The sequence below is a fragment of the Ursus maritimus genome, unplaced genomic scaffold (assembly GCF_017311325.1).
Source record: "Ursus maritimus isolate PB19 unplaced genomic scaffold, ASM1731132v1 scaffold_5, whole genome shotgun sequence".
Classification (NCBI taxonomy): domain Eukaryota; kingdom Metazoa; phylum Chordata; class Mammalia; order Carnivora; family Ursidae; genus Ursus; species Ursus maritimus.
The window spans coordinates 65,366,653-65,378,317 of record NW_024426663.1 but is presented as its reverse complement, the minus strand read 5'-3'; the positions used below and the strand labels follow the sequence as shown (position 1 = coordinate 65,378,317).

The window sequence follows — 11,665 nt, the reverse complement described above, 5'->3', positions numbered from 1 at the left end:
CTCGCTGCCTCTCTCTCTGTCAAATAAATAAAAAAAAAAATAAAAAAAAAAAAAAAAAAAGAAGAGCCATCTAGGCAGAGGGTAGAGCAACGGCAGCGATTTGGGGTTGAACAAGCCTGGTACACAGTAAATCAGGAAGGAAGTCAAGGTAAGGAAGCATCAGCCACATGGGGTTGGAGACATGACTGAAGAAAGACCTTATCAAGGCCAGAGACTGCAATTTAAATGTGTATATATACATATGTGTGTATATATACATATATTTTTTTTAAGTGAAATGGGAAATCACCAGAAGGTTTTAAGGAGGAAAGTAACATGGATTTATTTGTTTATTTCTTTATTTATTTATTTGTTTGTTTATTTATTTATTTATTTATTTATTTATTATAACAGAACATTTAATCACATCAGTTTCCCACCAACACACTAGTCATTTAATAATGATTACATTGGACGTTTCCACTGGTTGGCAGGAGGCTTTTCCACTACAGGCTCCCATGGTTTCCAGGGTATCATTTTCCCTGCCAGTCTTAGTTCATATGCAGCCTCAAGTATCCCCTCTGCTAATTGGCCACCCTGCAATTGGTCTTCTAATTTCTTACCATCTGGTTCCACTTTAACCACACTCAACTTCTCCTTTGCAATCTGTTCTGTGTCTGTTCTATAGGCTGCATTGTTAGGAATTGGCTCAAGAACGTCAAGAATCTGTGTACAACACTGCTAGGTGTTCGTGTGAACTCTCACGTTTAACCCAACCCACAAGGCTGGTGGTCTTCCCCAGCAAACCTGTCATGACAGCGCCTATAGATTTAGTTTTTTAGATCATCTTGGCTCCTGATTGCAAAGGGGACAAAAATGGAAGCCGAGAGAACAACTGGAACATGGCAGTAATTGTCTGCATGAGAGATGATGGTAGCTTGACTAGAAATAGGTGTGGCCATGGAGAGAAGTGGTCACATTCTGGAGTGATCTGCAAGGACAGACTTGCTGACCGACTGCATGTGGGGAATGAGGGCGTGAGAGAAATCAGCAACACCTCAATTCCTGTTTGATCAACCAGGTATAGGGGGAGACCAATTACGGAGGGTAAAATGGGCAAGAAAAGTTGAGAGGAAAACTCTGAATTTCAAATGCTGTTTTGGTCACACGAAGTTTGAGATGTTTATTTAAAATGGGAACAGTCAGGGGGGAATTAGGAGATTTAATAGTCATCAGCATATGATATTATTTAAAGCCTAGATAATATCCTATAATATCCTATAAATATCATATCATATAAATATTATATAACAGCTGCATAATATCACCTAGAGGATGTGTACAGATAGAAAAGAGTATCAGGGACTGAGCCCACTGACTCCACATTGATGCTGTCCTTTTCCTCTTTCAATAAGACTGTAGTGGTTGTGGAAAAAAATGATGTCATTAAGATCAATATTGGTGAGAATAATAATATTCCATACGGTACTGCAAAAAATAATTAAGGGGAGAGCTGCTGGGTGGCTCAGTTGGTTAAGCAACTAACTCTTGATTTTAGCTCAGGTCATGATCTGGGAGTCATGAGAACGAGCCCCCACATCAGGCTCTGCACTGGGTGTGGCGCCTGCTTAAGATTCTCTCTCTCCCTCTCCCTGTGCCCCTCCCCCCTTCCACTCACACACAAGATTTCTCTCTCTCTCTTTCTCAAAAAGAAAAAAAAAGAAAGAAGGAATACATAAAATATCTAAGTGTTTGACACAGAGCAGACAATCAAGAAAACATATTTTTTTTCCTATTTCCTTCCTGGGTAAAAAGTGGACTCGGCAGTAAATTCCAGTGGAACCAAAATCTTTCTATTAGTTCAGATGTCTTTACAGCCACAGGAAGTCATGAGAATCATCTGCCTCCACATTTCCAAAATGAGATTCTTCCTTTAGGGTCTCAAGAGGTTTCCAGGATCTCTATTAAGCCTGAATTAATAACAGATTTCTTGAATGCAAACCTTCACAAAGTTCTCTAAGGGACAGACCTTGTATGCAGCATTTCCCGACTTTCACGCAGGCTAGAGGAAAGCACTGTCTAGGAAAGCACTGACTGACCCCATGCGCACATTTTATAGATGAGAAAACTGAGCACAATGGGGCTCAGTTGGCCTGGAGCCTTGGCCTGGAGCTCGTTGTTATAGAACATGCGTTACTAAGAAACTGCTTGCCCCAACCTTCCCATCTGAGTGCCTATTCCTGCTTTTTTCCTTAAAGCTGAGTTAATGAGGGGTCGACTATAGGCTTTCGGGTTGATAAGATGCCTACGATAGGCCTCAAGTTCCTTCCTGGAGCTGAAGGGCTCACATGTGGTTTATGAGAACTGGCCTAAGAATCACTATTGTCACATAGCCATAATATGAAGAGGGAGACAGATTTTTGATTTTTTTCTAAGGTACAAACTACTACTATATTTATGGCTTTGCTTCCAGCCATGTGTGTGACTTTGGGTCCATCCACATCTTGTCAAATCTCTGAATTTCCATTTATCTGGCTGTTAATAGTATGGGCAGTAAAATGAGAGTCAATATTTGCTAAAGCTGTGGCCCATAACACAACGTTTCTAAATCACAGAAACTATCTCCAACAATGACCAAAAGAAGCTTGGACTAACTTTCTCAAAAGCGATGATCTTCCCCATCACCATTTTGCAGGAAAGAAAACTCGAGTACACAAATACTAAACCCTTAGTGGGTCAGAGGGCGTAATGTGAGAGGCATGAGGCAGGGTTGGAGGTCAGCTTTGTCGCTGGTGCCCCTTCAATGCAAAGCCCTCTGGTGTAGCTGATAAAGGGGTCGAAGAAGGAGTTCCGTAAAAAGAGCCAAGGAAAGCGAGTGGTGGGTACGGCTGTCAGCTGCTCCTTGGGGCCAAACAGGAGAGTGGGAGCACTGCCCCAGAGGGTGGGTAGGATGGTTTGGGGATGTCATGGCAACAGTTTGTAGGTCTACCAACTACAGCTTTGAGATCTTTAATAGACGTCATCTACCTGATCTCAAGACTATTTTTTTTTATTTCTAATGATAATAGCCTTCCGAAGTGTATGGGACTATTATCCCGGGAAGATTCCACGGCACTCCCTAAGTTCCCCACTGTCACTTACTGAAACTGAAGACACTCTCAAAGGACATTTATTTAGCTCAACCAACTGACAACAGTTAAAATATAATAGTCCCTGGGAGGAGCTACAACTTTCTTATTCCATTAGTATTATGAATATAGGATGTGAAGCAGTTAGCTATGACTGCATAATCATCTCAAAACATATGGGTTTAAAAAACTATTGTTTTGGGATGCCTGGGTGAGGCAGTCGGTTAAGTGCCTGACTCTTGGTTTTGGCTCAAGCCATGATCTCAGGGTCCTGGGATCAATCCCCACTTCCGGCTCCACGCTCAGCGTGGAGTCTGATATTCTCTCTCTCTCCCCCTCCCTCTGCCCCTTCTGCTCTTGTGCTCTCTCTCTCTAAGGTAAATAAATAAACCTTTTAAAAAATATTGTTTCTCCGGAGGCTACAGGTTGGCAGGTAGTTCTACTGATCTAGTCTAGTCAGATTTTTGTGTGGGCTCAGTCTGTGGTAGACGGCCATCCACTGGGAGCCAAGTGTTCCATGATGGCTAGAATGACTCAGCTCTCCTCCATGTGGCCTCACATGGAACGTGCCCCAAAGTCAGACATGTTGTCATGGTGACCAGAGGGAAGCCAGAGAGGAAGCAGAAACACGCAAGGCTTTTTTGCTGTCTAGACTCAGAATCGTCGCATCATCACTTCTGCCACATTGTACTGGCCAAAGCAAGTCAGGAGACCAGCCCAGGTTACCGTGGGCAGGAACTACAAGGCTATTGGACAAGGGGTATGGATAGATGCCATTAAACTAATTGAGATCATTGATGCCTTCAATCTAACACAGGGTGGAAGGGCAAAATTTGATTCAAAGAATAGAAAAGGGAGAATAGAGAATAAAAGCTATCTGCCTTCCTAATAAACTCATGCCTGGAAATCTCATTCTGTTTTTGAGCCTCGAATTCAAACAAATTGGACTCTTCCTTGTCATTTGTAAATCTTCGTCTCGGTTTTTCCTATGCAAGTAAATCATCTCCACAGATTTTGTTTTACAATGGTCACAGATTAAAATTCATTAAATACTTAAAAATATTTTATCACTTGAGTTTAGCCCAATGATTTTGTTTGGATATTTGTTTAATACAGAGTAAAAAAAAAAACTTTAATGTCCTTTTTTTATGCTTCTAATTAATAAGCAACTTTGGTATTTGCATTAGCGATATGGTGAAACACCTAAAAAAAAGGAGAATAAAAAAGATCAACTTCGCTGTGAAAGAGCCTTCTCTAGTATGACAGATTTATCATCAGTCAATATTTATTGAACCCTCACCGTGAGCAAAGAACCATGGCGAATACAGTACAAAACACGTTTCTTTGAAAGTATATTCTGAAAAAAAAAAATAAAATAAAAATAAAAGTGTCTTCTGATTATAGAAAGCGCAGATGGGGCAGGGGTGATGAAACATTGATAATACCGTTTAACAATGAATATCAAAGCTGTTGTGTTGGGCATTTTGCTTGTTTGGTTGGTTGGTTTTTGTTTTTTTTTTTTTTTAAGATTTTTTTTTTTTTTTTTTTATTCAACAGAGATAGAGACAGCCAGCGAGAGAGGGAACACAAGCAGGGGGAGTGGGAGAGGAAGAAGCAGGCTCATAGCGGAGGAGCCTGATGTGGGGCTCGATCCCACAACGCCGGGATCTCGCCCTGAGCCGAAGGCAGACGCTTAACCACTGTGCCACCCAGGTGCCCCAGTTGGTTGGTTTTTTGTTTGTTTTAAAGATTTTATTTATTTATTTGGCAGAAAGAGAACACAAGCAGGGGGAGGGGCAGAGGGAGAAGAAGGCTTCCCACTGAGCAGAGAGCCCGAGGTGGGGCTCAGATCCCAGGAATCCGGGATCATGACCTGAGCTGAAGGCAGATGCTTCGCTGACTGAGCCCTCAAGGAGCCCCGGCATGTTTAACTTAACGAATGTATAGTCATACAAACAGGAGGAAGCTGAAGCCCATTGAGGGAGAAAGAGGGTAGAATCTCTAAGGGGGAGCACTAACTCACTATCTTCTAAAGGGAGGAAAGACAACAAGACTGGAATAAGACATAGGTCCTCATGAGGCAGGGGTCAATGTAAGTGACCCCATACCAGCATCAAGATAAGATGAAGCTATTGAGGGAGTTATTAGGAGTCACACAGAATGTCGCTGCGGTATTTGCTCAACCACACATGTGTGTTTCAGGTGTGGCTGATCATGGTCCTTCCGAGCAGAGTCTGAAAGAGAAACCTTCTGTCCTAGCACCTAATACAGTGAGGCAAGAGCAGGCCACTTGGCTGAAAGGGCTCTCATTGGCTAGATCAGGAGTACACTCCAAGTTCCTTCCTGGTACTCCCCAGAGTTTCTCAAAGATCAGGTGGCCTCTAAATGATGTGGAAAAGGCAGCAGGCCCTGCCAGCAAAGAGGAGCATCCAGCAGACCTTTCAAGCACAGATCACATCCTACAAGAGCTTGCTCCAGAGGAGGGAAGTGAAGCCAACAGACCCAGACCCAGAATTGTAAGTGTCAGGTCTCAAACCTGGGGGAAAAATAGGTGAGAAGGGAGTGTTGCCTCTTTGTATATAAAAGGACTCTTTAACATCTCAAGGACAGAAACTTGAGAAAAAAACAAGAGTGATCCCACACGCTTTAGGAACCTAGCACCTATTAATCTAGGATGCAAGTGTATTTTGCTTATAGGGTTACTGCCTAGACAACTGTCAGGGTTTGAGGGTTTTCATGTTATTCAAGCTGAAGAAAGAGAACTTAAGCAGGGGGGGACAATGAGCAAAGCTAGGAAAGCCTTGAAAAGCATGGCTGGAATCCAGGACTCAGTTTGCTCAAGAGAACTCAGTATTTTTCCAGTGAAGGGAAAATGGGATTGAAAGCAAGAAAGAAAAGAAAGAAAGAAGGGGGAGGGAGAGCACCGAATCCTAACCACAAGACTACCAGGGAGCATTGGAAGGAAGGAAGGAAGGAAGGAAGGAAGGAAGGAAGGAAGGAAGGAAAGAAGGAAGAAAGGAGAAAAAATACAATTAAAAACAAGAAAAAAGAAAGAAAATGGGATTATAACACACTTGCACTGTCCTGTCACACTTACCGTGTCAACCTGTAAGTTTTGGTTTTAAGTTCCTTTTAATCTAGAAAGATAGGTTTGGTTTTAGGTTAGATTTCTTTGACTTCCTTGTAAGCCTGCACAATGTCTGAGGCTTTTTTTGGTCTTTTGACTTCTGCTTTGTTTTCTACTTTAAATTTAGCAAAACCTCTCGCAGAGCACCGATTACATGTAGAGGAATTTAATTTTTTTAAAAATTCCTCAGGAGTTCCAGCTATAATTGCTTTAAAATCCCTCAAAGAGTCCTGTCTTAAAAAGAAAGAGAATTTTATGGGAAGGTTGTTAGGCTCAGCTCAGACCTAGAGCAATAAAGAGAAAGCCTCCAGAAACCCATTTAAAGGCATCACCATGGGTACACACAAACACTGTGAAGACAAACACTGTCCCTGAGACGTGACGGGAACAGGAAACATAATATAAAATGTAAATGGATTGAGGAGACAAGAAACCATGTGCTTTACTTTACTTCCAGGAGACTGTGTGTAATAATGGAAAGACACAGGGCTCTGGATTCCACAAACCCGCCCTAAATCTCAGCTCCGCAACCATTTCACTCAATGTGTGGGCTAGGAAAAGAGACAATGTTTCTTGACTTTGGTTATCTTATCTCCAAAATGGTGAGAAATATGCCTATTCCCTAGCCTTATTAAGAGGGCTAAGTAAGAAACTTAACAATGATTCAATTCCCTTCCAGTCTTTATCCTCTGTCCCTGAAAACTCAACAAAAACACTAGAACACAGTTTCACAGATAAACAGTCTATGCATCTCCGCAGCCATCAAGAGACAGTTCAGTCCAATCACCAAACTCCACCTTAATTTACAGCATTTTCATGGGTGTGTCAGGCAGGGGTAGAATTCAACCTCTGGTTTACCAGCAATCTCAAAATGACATCTGAGCTGTCTGGGCTAAACGGTCACTGTGCCTGCAGAGGAGATGGTAAGCATCTGGATCTGCATTTGAGTCTCAGCCTTGCACTCACAAGCTAGGAGACACGAGATGAGTTCATTAAACTCTCTGAGCCTCAGCCTTCGTCTCTGCAAAATGAGGACAGTAACTCCCTTCCAGACTCACTTCCAACACTGCACACAAGCATGTGAGGAAGGCGAACACTGTCACCACAAATGTGGTGGCCTTTCAAAGACCTGCCCCAAAAACCAAAAAACAAACAAAACAAAACAAAAACCTGCCCACTGGTCACCCAACTGGGTCACCTTCTGCATTGTTTGATAACTAGAAGAGAATATTTTTATTTCTTAGCCATGTGCATTTTTTCTTCCACACATTGCACTCTTATGACCCAACTCGTATCTTAAAAGAGCCTATGAGCTCAATTATCAAGACCAAACTATTACAGATAGCACTGTCTCCATCACCTTCCGAAGTCGGCCCAGTCTCACGGCTCTGCACTGTTTTAAAACCTTGCAGAATGAATGGTAAATTGAAGACATGTAATCAACAGTAACACAGAAATGCATTAGCATAGGAATCTCTGTATCTTTGCCTGTCCTTACGTGATGGTAATTCATGCTCTTCTAAATGCCCGAAGATTCTGTAGGGAGGTATCATTATTAGTGTTCTTTGTTATTGTCATTGTTACAAACAGGTGAAATAAACAACCGTCTAAAAAACATGATGTCAGGATTATCAAGAACGATAGAGGGAAGATACTAAAACTCTGGCCCTGGACTTACTTAGAGATGCATAAGAAAGATAAAAGTCCATGTCTTCAAAAGGAACAGTGATGACCAAATTCACCAATGGAGAATAAGTCGCTAATTATATTGTTAAAATTAATCAGTTAGCCAGAAATAAATCCTAATGTTCATGGTCAATTCATTTTCAATAAAGGGGGCAAGACAATTCAATGAGAAAAGAACAGTCTTTTCAATAAGCGTGCCAGCAAAAACTGGCAAGGAGTCAAGTACCAGGGCAACGTACAAAAGAGTGAACTTGGACCTCTACCTCACAACACACATTAGAATCAACACAAAGTAGATCCAAGACCTTATGCTTACATAAATGTGAAAACCATAGTACTATTAGAAGGAAACAGAGGAAAGCTTCATGACCTCAGGTGAGACAATTATTTCTTAGGTATGACACCAAAAGCACGAGTGATAACAGAGAAGATTGATAAATTGGACTTCATCAGAATTAAAACCTTTGTGCTTCAAAAGACACTACCAAGAAAGTGAACAGACAACCTATAGAATGGGAGAAGATATTTGCAAATCACATTTCTGAATAGAGACTTATATCCAGAATATATAAAGGATACAACTCAGTAATAAAAAGACAACCCAGTTTGAAAATGGGCAAAGGATCTGAATCAGTTTTTCTCTAAAACAGATAAGCAAATGGCCACTAAGCACAGAAAAGATGCTCAACATCATTAGTCATTAGGAAAATGCAAATCAAAAACATAATGAGATACCAGTTCACATCCACCAGAAGGGCTATAATCAAAGAGGAAAAAAAATAGTTAAATGTTGGCAAGGCATATGGAGCAATTGGGACCCTCCTCTATTGCTGATTGGAATGCAAAATGGTGCAGCCACTTTGGAAAACAGTTTGGCAGTTCCTCAAAAAGTTAAACATAGCAATTTCACTCCTAGTTATTTAACCAAGACCACTGTGGACACAAAACATGTACACAAATTTCCATAGCAGCATTATTCATAATAGCTAAAAACTGGAAACATTCCAAACATGCACCGAATGAAACATGAACCCATAAAATGTGGCATATCCATACAATGGAATATTATTTGGTCATAAAAGGGAAGTACTGATACATATCATAACATGGATGAAACTTGAAAACATGCTAGGCGAGGGGTGCCTGGCTGGCTCAGGCGGTAAAGCGTGCAACTCTTGATCTCGGGGTCATGAGTTCAAGCCCCACATTGGATGTGGAGCCTACTTAAAAAACAAAACAAAAACAAAAAATCAAAAGCATGCTAGGTGAAAAAAACCAGTTACAAAAGATCACATATAGTATGATCCCATTTATATGAAATATACAGAATAGATACTTTCTGCCTCTATCTGCAATGTTTCATCCCTAGACACAGAAAGCAGTGATTGCCCAGGGCAGAGGAGCTGGGAGGTAGGAGGAGGGAAGGTCACTGCCAATGGGTACAAGGTTTCTTTTTGAAGCAACGAAAATATTCTAAAATGAGACGATGGTGGTGGTTGCATACGTCTGTGAATGTACTAAAAACCACTTAGCTATACACATTAAACAGGTGGACTTTATGTTATATAAATTCTATCTTAAGCTGTTTTTTAAATCTTCAAAAACAGTTACTTTAAGACCCTCTGATTTTATTATAAATGTTGGTAACAATAATTATAACAGCTTACTGTGTGCTTATTATGTGCCAGGCAATATTCAAAACCTTTACAAGTACTAATTCACTTTTCTGACAAACGTGTTAGGCAAATACCATTATTACCCCCATTTGACAGATCAGAAAACTAAAGCTATTAATAAGCAGCATCTAAGAATTCAAACAGAGAGAGTCTGTGTTTTTAAATAAAATATGGACCTGGCCCTGTAATCCAACAGCAAAATATGGGGAGGAAATCCCTGAAATTCAGAGAGTTGGGGAAATTTTAAAATATTATAAACGACAGGGTCGCCTGACTGGCTCAGTCCGTGGAGCATGCAACTCTTGATCTCGGGGTTGTGAGTTCAAACCGCAGAGATTACTTAAAATTTTTTAATAATCTTTAAGGGACACCTGGGTGGCTCAGTCAGTTAAGTGTCTGCCTTCAGCTCAGGTCATGATCCGAGGGTCCTGGGATCAAGTCCCATAACAGACTCCCCGCTCAGTGGGGAGTCCGTTCCTCCCTGTGCCTCTGCTGCTCCCCCTGCTTGTGCTCTCTCTCCCTTTCTCTGACAAATAAATAAATAAAATCTTTAAAAAAAAAACACCTTAAAATAAAATATTATAACAAACGACAGAGCCTAAGAAGGTTAATGACTAAGAGAAAAATAATTGGGGGGGGGGCGTTACTTCATACAATAGCAGTGGAAAAGGAAAGGCTATAGATGACATGGCCATGGCCATCTCTTTTCCTATAGGCAAATAATATTAAACACAGGTGGGCCGTTGCTGGGAATCCTGATACATTTTCATTCTCCCATGAGCTACAGGAGGAGGGAATGGGTACAGCAGCGTGGTAAGAACAGAAGCCAGACTAGCAGGCTAGAAGCGAAGACAGAGTCAGGAGAGCAGCCCTTCCTCCGGCACTGATAATTCATGTGGCCTTCGGTAGGTCACCTGACCCCTCTGGACACAAATGATGGATCTCTACCATGAATTATCCTCAACTGACCCTTCTGAAAGCATCTGTGTGTTTTAAAATCTCAGCATCTAGCTCCTAGTTTCTAGACGGTTTCAAAAACATCTTGTCCAGCGTAACGCTTACTCTCTAACAAATCTTTCTCAAATTGGTTTCATGCAAGTCTTCACGAAATTCTGTATGTTTCTATGTCAACTCCTCCAGCCCCTAGGGCTCCGCGGGTGGGGAGGGAACTGAGATGTGTCTGTGTGTTCCTCACGTTGAATGGAAAGGCCCCTTGAAAATTACAAAAACGTAGTTAGTAAATGTCGGCTCTATTTCCAGGATTACTAAGCTATTTTGACAATCCTTTGGACTAAAACATAATTTTGATAATGCTAACAGTGTTAATTGTGATTATCTCTGGAGGCTGAGGATTATAGGGGTTTTCTTAATTTTCTTTTTTAGATTTTGTGTATTTTGTCTTATAAACAAACAAAGCGTATTTTAAAAAGCTATGGCCCAACATTATGAACGTAGTTAATGGCACTAAACTGTGCGCTCTAAAACAGTTATGATATTATGTATATTTTACCACGATAAAAATCTCCCCAAAAAATCCATTATGGAGACACTAAAAATAATACAATGTTCAAATATTTCTCTGGAAATAATTATCGATTTGTATAAAATCAAACAAAGGCAGAATAGACAAAAACTATGCAATAGGTCTGAAGATATTGATATTTAAATCAAGGAACACAGTTTCTTCAATCTGGTAACTCTGGAGCCAAATTCATACGTTTTGCCAAATACTGCAGCTGGGATGTCTGAATGTCCACAGCGGTGTGAGGAAGCCAGCTCCTACAAGCTCACAAGAGTTAACTATCAGCATCTCTTCCCAACACCATACTCAATGTCGCCATGTTGGTAGCTTAAAATCAGCCATGGTGGGAGCATTTATACTCTGGAACTTGGCAAATGCTACAAACCCAAGCTTTGTTTTTCCTAGAAAATCAGCTTACCAGCACATTGTTGTTTAAATAATAAAAATGTAAATAGACAGAAATATATACTAACAGAATGCCTAAAGTCAATGATTTCAACTCATTTTATAAATTTAAATACAGTTAGGAGCAGTGAGAAACATGCCC

General features: G+C 40.8%; 1 long non-coding RNA gene and 1 pseudogene across 1 annotated transcript in view; both read right to left on the bottom strand.

Annotated features, from left to right (window-relative positions):
• LOC121100763 overlaps positions 1-11,665 on the bottom strand; it is a 284,219-nt gene that overhangs the window by 228,425 nt on the left and 44,129 nt on the right. The gene's annotated exons all lie outside the window — the stretch shown is intronic.
• LOC103670532 lies at positions 439-1,022 on the bottom strand (annotated as a pseudogene).